The 6,893-nt window shown below is 36.7% G+C and overlaps 1 long non-coding RNA gene across 1 annotated transcript; it reads left to right on the top strand.

Moving 5' to 3' along the window:
• Positions 1 to 3,944: 3,944 nt before the first annotated feature.
• On the top strand, positions 3,945 to 6,525 carry LOC145028588 (uncharacterized). Its single transcript, XR_013676066.1, has 2 exons — positions 3,945 to 4,349; positions 6,062 to 6,525. It is a non-coding gene; the product is annotated as an uncharacterized LOC145028588 (long non-coding RNA).
• Positions 6,526 to 6,893: the final 368 nt, after the last annotated feature.

Genomic DNA, 6,893 nt, shown 5'->3' with positions numbered 1-6,893 from the left:
AAGGTCATATGGCATTTTGGACATGCAAGAGGCGAGGGCGTTGACCATGATTTCTCCTACTCCGTTTAGCATTACCTTGTTCCGGAGGGCAAGGATTGTGGAAAAATTTGGGGATTCTTTTACAATCCCAAATGAAGACAAGGTGGTTGCTCTCGAAGATCCGGGAAGAAGAGTGTGACATAGGAGGGAACGGGTTCGAGAAGACCCACCGGTTATCCCGGTGGAAAATGAGAACGAGGGATGGAATCACGTTGAGTATCGAGGATATTTGGATGACATTGGCCGGGGCATTAACTATAACAATGAGTCGTTCAATTATCTCTTTAAGCAAATGCACATTGCTCCACATCCCGGGCCCGGATACCCGTACATCATGAATTGGGAAGAGCGGATGCAGAGGAGAAACGACCAAGCAGGAGGAAGTGGAGCAAGAGGGGTAGATATGGATGAGAAAGTTTGAAGTTTTATTTGATTTGGATGTTTTTATGCTTGTTATTTTGTTGGTGTTAAACTTTGATGTAGTTAGATTTATTTCTTTTTAAGTAGGACTTTGGGTTGTGTGCTTTCACTTGTGGTTATATGTTTTTTAGGTTTGAAGATTAGGATGCATTTAGGAGTCTCCTTGGTCAAGGCTAAAGTGAGGGTTGGATTAGATAAGAGTGCGAAGTATTACATTTAAGGTTGAGTCCGTTAGAAAGAAGAGTGACAAAATGTGTTATTACTATTTAAATTAGTTATAGACTTAAATAAAATTTCAAAGTATGAAAAAAGCATAATCTCAATTCACATATATAAAGAAATTGTTCAAATAACATTAAAGATATGTAATTTCTAAGTGATTTTTTAGAGTGACTAGTGTTTTCGGTGTCAAGAAGAAAGGTAGGAATTAGGATTCCTTTTTATTTTAAAACATAAATAATAATACGAACATTGTAATTTATAAACTAATACTTAGATTAATACATGATAATATTTAGATAATTATTAAATTAAATATAAATTAAAGTTAAATGGGTTGAAAACGGGTTGATAGTTTTTACCCAACCCAACCTATTTAATTAAATGGGTTAGATGGGTTGACCCATTTAGCTTAAATGAGTTGAAAATCTCAACCCAACCTGCTAATTTTGGGTTGGGTTGGTAGGTTGGGTCGATTTTTGTGTAACGCTCGGTTCCTGGTATGTATCTAATTTATAATTTATTCATTTTTGTATAGAAAATCGACGAGTTAGAGGCCCCAAACTCGTCGAGTAGAGATGGATTCGGACGCGGGTTAAGAAGTTTAATCGACGAGTTGAGAAGCCTTAACTTGACGAGTAGGTCTGACATAATGAAACCCTAATTTTCAGGGTTTTGCACCCTATTTAAACACCTTAACCCCCATAAGCTAGCCCCACTTACAACCTCCATTGTCCCAAACCCTAGCCGCGAAACCCTAATTCACTTTTGAGTGTTTGAGCCATTTTTGTGCATTCTTTGTGATTTTGAAGATGAGGATACTTGAAGAAGGAGCAAGGGCGTATAGGAGAAGAGTAGATCCAGAAGTTGAGCTTCATTTCTGGTTCATCTGAGGTATAAAACTCCTATATTGTCTATTGTATGTTTAGATCCAGTTTTTGAGTGTTTTCTCCATGTTTTGGTTCAAGAATGTTGGTCTTTGGGACTTGGACATCCGATGTGGGAAAAACCCTTCAAATCTAGGGTCATGAGGGGACTTCATGGCATAAAGGTGCCAACTTTATGGCCATGGAAGTCCCATGCAACTTGTGGATCACCTTGTTGGCCGTTTGATCCAAGTAGCCCATGCATGCAAGTAAAAATAGGAACTTAACATGACCAAACTGTCCCTAGGGTCCAGATCTATGACCCATTGGCTTATCTTGAAGTTTTTATGGCTTTTGGAGTTGGATCTAAGCCATTTTGAGTTAGGGTTAGGGCTCATTTCTTCTAGGATGGATGCAACTTTACCCTCCTAGATGTGTATTTAACCCAAATATGGAAATATGGGACTTAGATTCAAAGAATAATGGCTTAATACATTAAGAAAGCATAACAGACCGAAGAACTCGAAGAGTTCATGGAGGAACTCGACGAGTTGGGTCGAAGTGTCCTGATTCTGTAAAAGGAAGAACTCGGCGAGTTCAAGGATGGACTCGACGGGTTGATTGGAAAAGTCCCAATTCTGTTGATAGGAGGAACTCGACGAGTTGGATCGCGATTCTAGGGTTTTATAACCAAAAAGGGGTTCTCTTAACTTAGATGGACGAATGGTATGGAACTCGGCGACTTGATGGGTCAACTCGTCGAGTTGAGTCAACCCAGAATGTTGACTTTGACCAGACTGCTGACTTTGACTTTGACTTTGACCAAAGTTGACCCTTAAGGGGTCATGAGTATGGAAGGATTAAAGGAAATGTTTTATGTGTAAGAGTTTGAGTGGATTCGATTTCAGAGCCGGAGTTTTTGCAGCTACTTCCAGTTATCGAGGTGAGTTACCTTCCAGTAAAAGTGGGTCGAAGGCACCAACGTCGGCCCACTAGTAGTTGATTATAGTTGAGATGATTGTCTTTGTGATAATTATCTGGTATGCCACTATCTGTTATGATTTATGTGCTATTATGCTATGATATTATGTGATAGTGGTAGGAGGGGTGGGATAGACGCCGTTACCGGTCGAAAGGATTGAAAGGGTAAGCCAACACTCAGATATGCTAGGCAATATGTGACTTATGTGTTTATGTGCTATGATGATATGTATTAGTAGTAGGGGTGAAATAGTCCCCGTTGCCGGTTGAAAGAGACCGAACGGGTAGGCTAACACCCATATATGCTGGAGAATTACCGGTAAAAAGAGACCGTAGGGGTAGGCCAACACCCTGATATGCTAGGCAGTTATCGGTTGAAAGAGACCGAAGGGGTATGCCAACACCTAGATATGCTAGGCACTATGTTATTGTATGGTATGTGGTATGATGGGGGAACTCACTAAGCTTCGTGCTTACGGTTTACAGTTTTGGTTTCAGGTACTTCTTCTTCGAAGGGAAAGAAGTCGGCTCTACTGCAGCGCATCACACCAGGATTTTCACACATGAGATCTTTGGGAGTTATACTATGATGTTGTTTTATCATGACATGTTTTGACTATTGATACTTTGTTTCGATATGAGTTGATACTATGGATGTTTTCAGACAAATGGTTTTATAATTATTAAATTGAAAATAAAATTTTTGGTCTTAAATATTGGGATGTTTCATTTTTCCAGCTCTAACTGTGTTATTCCTAATCCTCCATATGATCCACCACATTGTAAGCATCACCACTTCGACTTTTTTTTTTCTCCTTAGACATACGATCATTATCAACCCAAGACAATCATTCTCAGATTGAAACATAACCTGGCATTGTTATACCATACCACAAAGAAACCGACTTCCACAAACTTGAAGAAACTTCACAATTAAACAAAACTTATTGAACAGACTCAACTCCTATATTACACACACTGTACAAGAAATCGAATTTAAATCAAGTACTTTTTAAAAGGTTTAAACGAGCTGGAAGTCTATCATGTATGGCTCTCTAAATTAAAACATTTAGCTTTCTCGGCAAACCAAAACACCAATGTGTAGCTACTCTTAAATCTGCAGCATCAAATCATCTATGTGACTTCTGTTAGTTCTCACGAAAAAATCACGTATACCATATTAAACCTTTTGAATTTAATTATGGTAATATTTTTTATAATTAATACTTTTTATATGTGCACTTAGGATACATATTAAAAAATCCCTTAATATAATTCAGAAAAGATAAAAATGAAAGGGTGTAATAGGATTAAGTTACAGAATTTTAGGGACCAAATTTGTAACTTCAATTAAAACATTTATAATATACACCCGCTTTACTTCGTCTTTTTCACCTGATTTCACGATTTCACTGGAAAACGGTTTTTTTTTTTTTTTTTTCCTACTTCGATGATCCAACAAAATTAAGGGGCAAACGATCGAAAAAAAGCAAACCAATAGAAAGCTCCGTTTCTTCCATCTTCCCATCACCGCGACACCACGAACATCGGCCCTTGGGCGGTGTTCACGCGTTTTTGGTCGTGGCAACTCAGCATCCCGCGTCTTTTAGGACGCCCACTCCTAATGACTGGAGACAAAATTGAAGATCTAAACGGCGATCCAAAGTCCCCTATCAAAATGGAAAACCGGGAATCCATCTCCCCACTCGCCCTCTGCTTCGTATCGTTTCTCGTCGCCGCAGCCACTGCTGTCCGCTGTACACCGCCTGTTGTCCAGCTATCTTCCCTCATTGTCTGTTGCTTCCTGTTTACAAACCAAAAGAGGTATTTTCTATTTTTTGTTGGCTGTTGCTTAAAACGTATACGTTTAATTATCTATTAAGTTATTGCTTAATGCTTAATATGCATATACGTTTTATTATCCGCCATTTGACTAATTTTTTGTTAATCTTATTAAGTGTAAACTGTTAAACTAGGGTTTGTTGTATGAACCGATTTAGTTGTTGCTTAACTTATGTACGTTTATCGGTTTAGTTGTTAATCGATTTCATATGTTAGGGTTTTATATTTTGTCAATCGATTAATTGTGAGATGTTTGTGTAATCTGTTGCATTCACGAAATCAAAGTATTCTCGCTCGCATTGCATTCACCAAAACGAGTCAACTCTTTGCTTAACCCGTTGACTTTGTGGATGGTGTAATTTCGAAGAACGTTAATTTTAGAATCTATTTAGTTGGTAATGCTTGTTAGTAGTTAATATCGCTAATTATAAATTAAAGGCTAATTGTTTATAATTTGATTATATTATGTCATATATACAGCTCGTGCTGTCCTTCTAGTTCAGTTTTCTTGTGCGTAACAACATACATTGTTGCCTAAATCAAGTGAAGTCTCTCGAATTCATCTTAGTAAGTACCTTAGATATGTTTGCATTTACCAATGCTGTGTTTAAGGCAGAAGAGGTTAGTTTGTATCATATATTGGTGCAAAATGCTTTTGGTTGTATGTCTAGTTTACACATAATACATGGCAAAACTCATTGGAGTTGTTTATATCATGACCAAAAGTCCCGATTGAGTCTTTGTTGAGTAGTTGGACCCGACCTTGAGTTTTATTTTGGGCTCCAGAAAGTAACCCTATTGTTGTTTAGTTGTAACCATATTAGTGAAGAACCAATGCGTTATGATCCCACATCGGCTGAAAGTACTATATGTTGGTGACTTATAAGTCTAAGTTTCTCCTGAATGGAACCCTCCTTTCCAAATACTTGTCATGAATAAGGGTTATTCATGACAGGAATCGAAGAATTGAGTTTGTTGTCTGAGATATCAAGAACTCGTAAAGAGGTCAAATTTTGTAAAAAGAGGGAAGTTGCCTCCGAATGAATTCGAATGAAGATCAAGCGTTTGAATCAATGGTAGAAAGAACCCATCAACCATGATCAACACAACCACATGTGGCCGCTAAAATGAACAAGAGAAAGAACCGGTCAACCCATAATAGCTTCTGCATGATTATGTGTTACTCTTGTTTATTCAAATTGTATGAGGCTGGAAGTTGTAAATATATATAGAGATACAAGCAAATCATTAATACAAGAGACCATATTGTCTTCAAAATCTACTCTAAATAGTAGACACTTATGAGAATTCATTTCAATTAAACGCTATTGTATACAGTTACTCACAAACCTAACCAAAAGTTAGAGGTCATGTCACTTTTGAAAAATTTTAAGTTATTTTTTTGCGAAAACAATTATCATACTGTATTTACTTATGTGACTAGGGAGGATGTTGTTGTGATTGAATCCATTCCTCCTTGATTCTATCTATCAATGTGTGACTTTTGAATCTGAAGCTGCAAATCTTTGTTAGACGATTTAGCATTCGAGCGTCGCTAATCAAATCCAACATCTTTGATTTTCTCTAGTGAGTGTTTACGGAGGAGGATTTTTTTTTTTTTTTTTCTTCTTTTTTTCTAATGAATCGTTAAAAAAAACCATAATAAACATATTGATGAGACGTTGACCATTCAGATTTCAGATCAAGCTTGATAAGACGTTGACCATACATATTTCAGATTTTTCATGCAAAAGGAAAGTAGGTACCCTCACACAGCAAGGAGAATCTAATATATCCGTCATCAAATGGCAAAGATAAGAAAAGAAAAGAGGACAACATAGTGACAAAATAAAGCAAGCACCAATGGGCACATGGGACAACCATTCCCCTTTTTCCCACATCCAGCTGTCGCCCACTCATTTCTCTCTTCGCTTCTCTTTATTTCTTGGCCAACTGTTGAAACATGTATTTCTCACTTTTGTTGTTGCCATGATGCCTGATGCTCACCCCTTGTAGATTAATCCATGTTTTTTTTTTTTATTTTTTTTTTAAATCCAGTTTTCCTAATTGATTTTTTGTTAATTGTTATAGTTAATGAACAATTCGATTTAGTTGTTACTCCGTTTAATTGTTAATTGCAAATCGATTTCATTGTTAACTATTAAGGTTTTGTTTTTCTGTTGCTGCTTTGCATTTTCTATTTTGTTAATGGATTTGTATAGTGATTTGTCAAGTGTAATGGTTAATTACCCTGCTAAACCCTTCTATTGCATGGAATCATGTTGTTGCCGAATATGCAACCTTTCTGGAAATGTTGCATTTGAGTTGTGCTGTTTTTCCGTTTAGTTTCCACACATGCAGCTTTTCTTATTTTTTGCTTTATATTTTTTATTTTATTTTGTTAATTAGAAGTACGAAAATATCAAATAATAACAACTAATTAGATGATATTTAGGAGTCAGAAACTTTCCTTATTTTTATGATTTTAGTATTAGGCTATAGGATTCTTATAAGACTATTATATAA

The sequence above is a fragment of the Lactuca saligna genome, chromosome 2, assembly GCF_052625555.1.
Source record: "Lactuca saligna cultivar CGN05327 chromosome 2, ASM5262555v1, whole genome shotgun sequence".
NCBI classification, from domain to species: Eukaryota; Viridiplantae; Streptophyta; class Magnoliopsida; order Asterales; family Asteraceae; genus Lactuca; species Lactuca saligna.
This window is presented reverse-complemented; position numbering and strand designations above follow the sequence as displayed.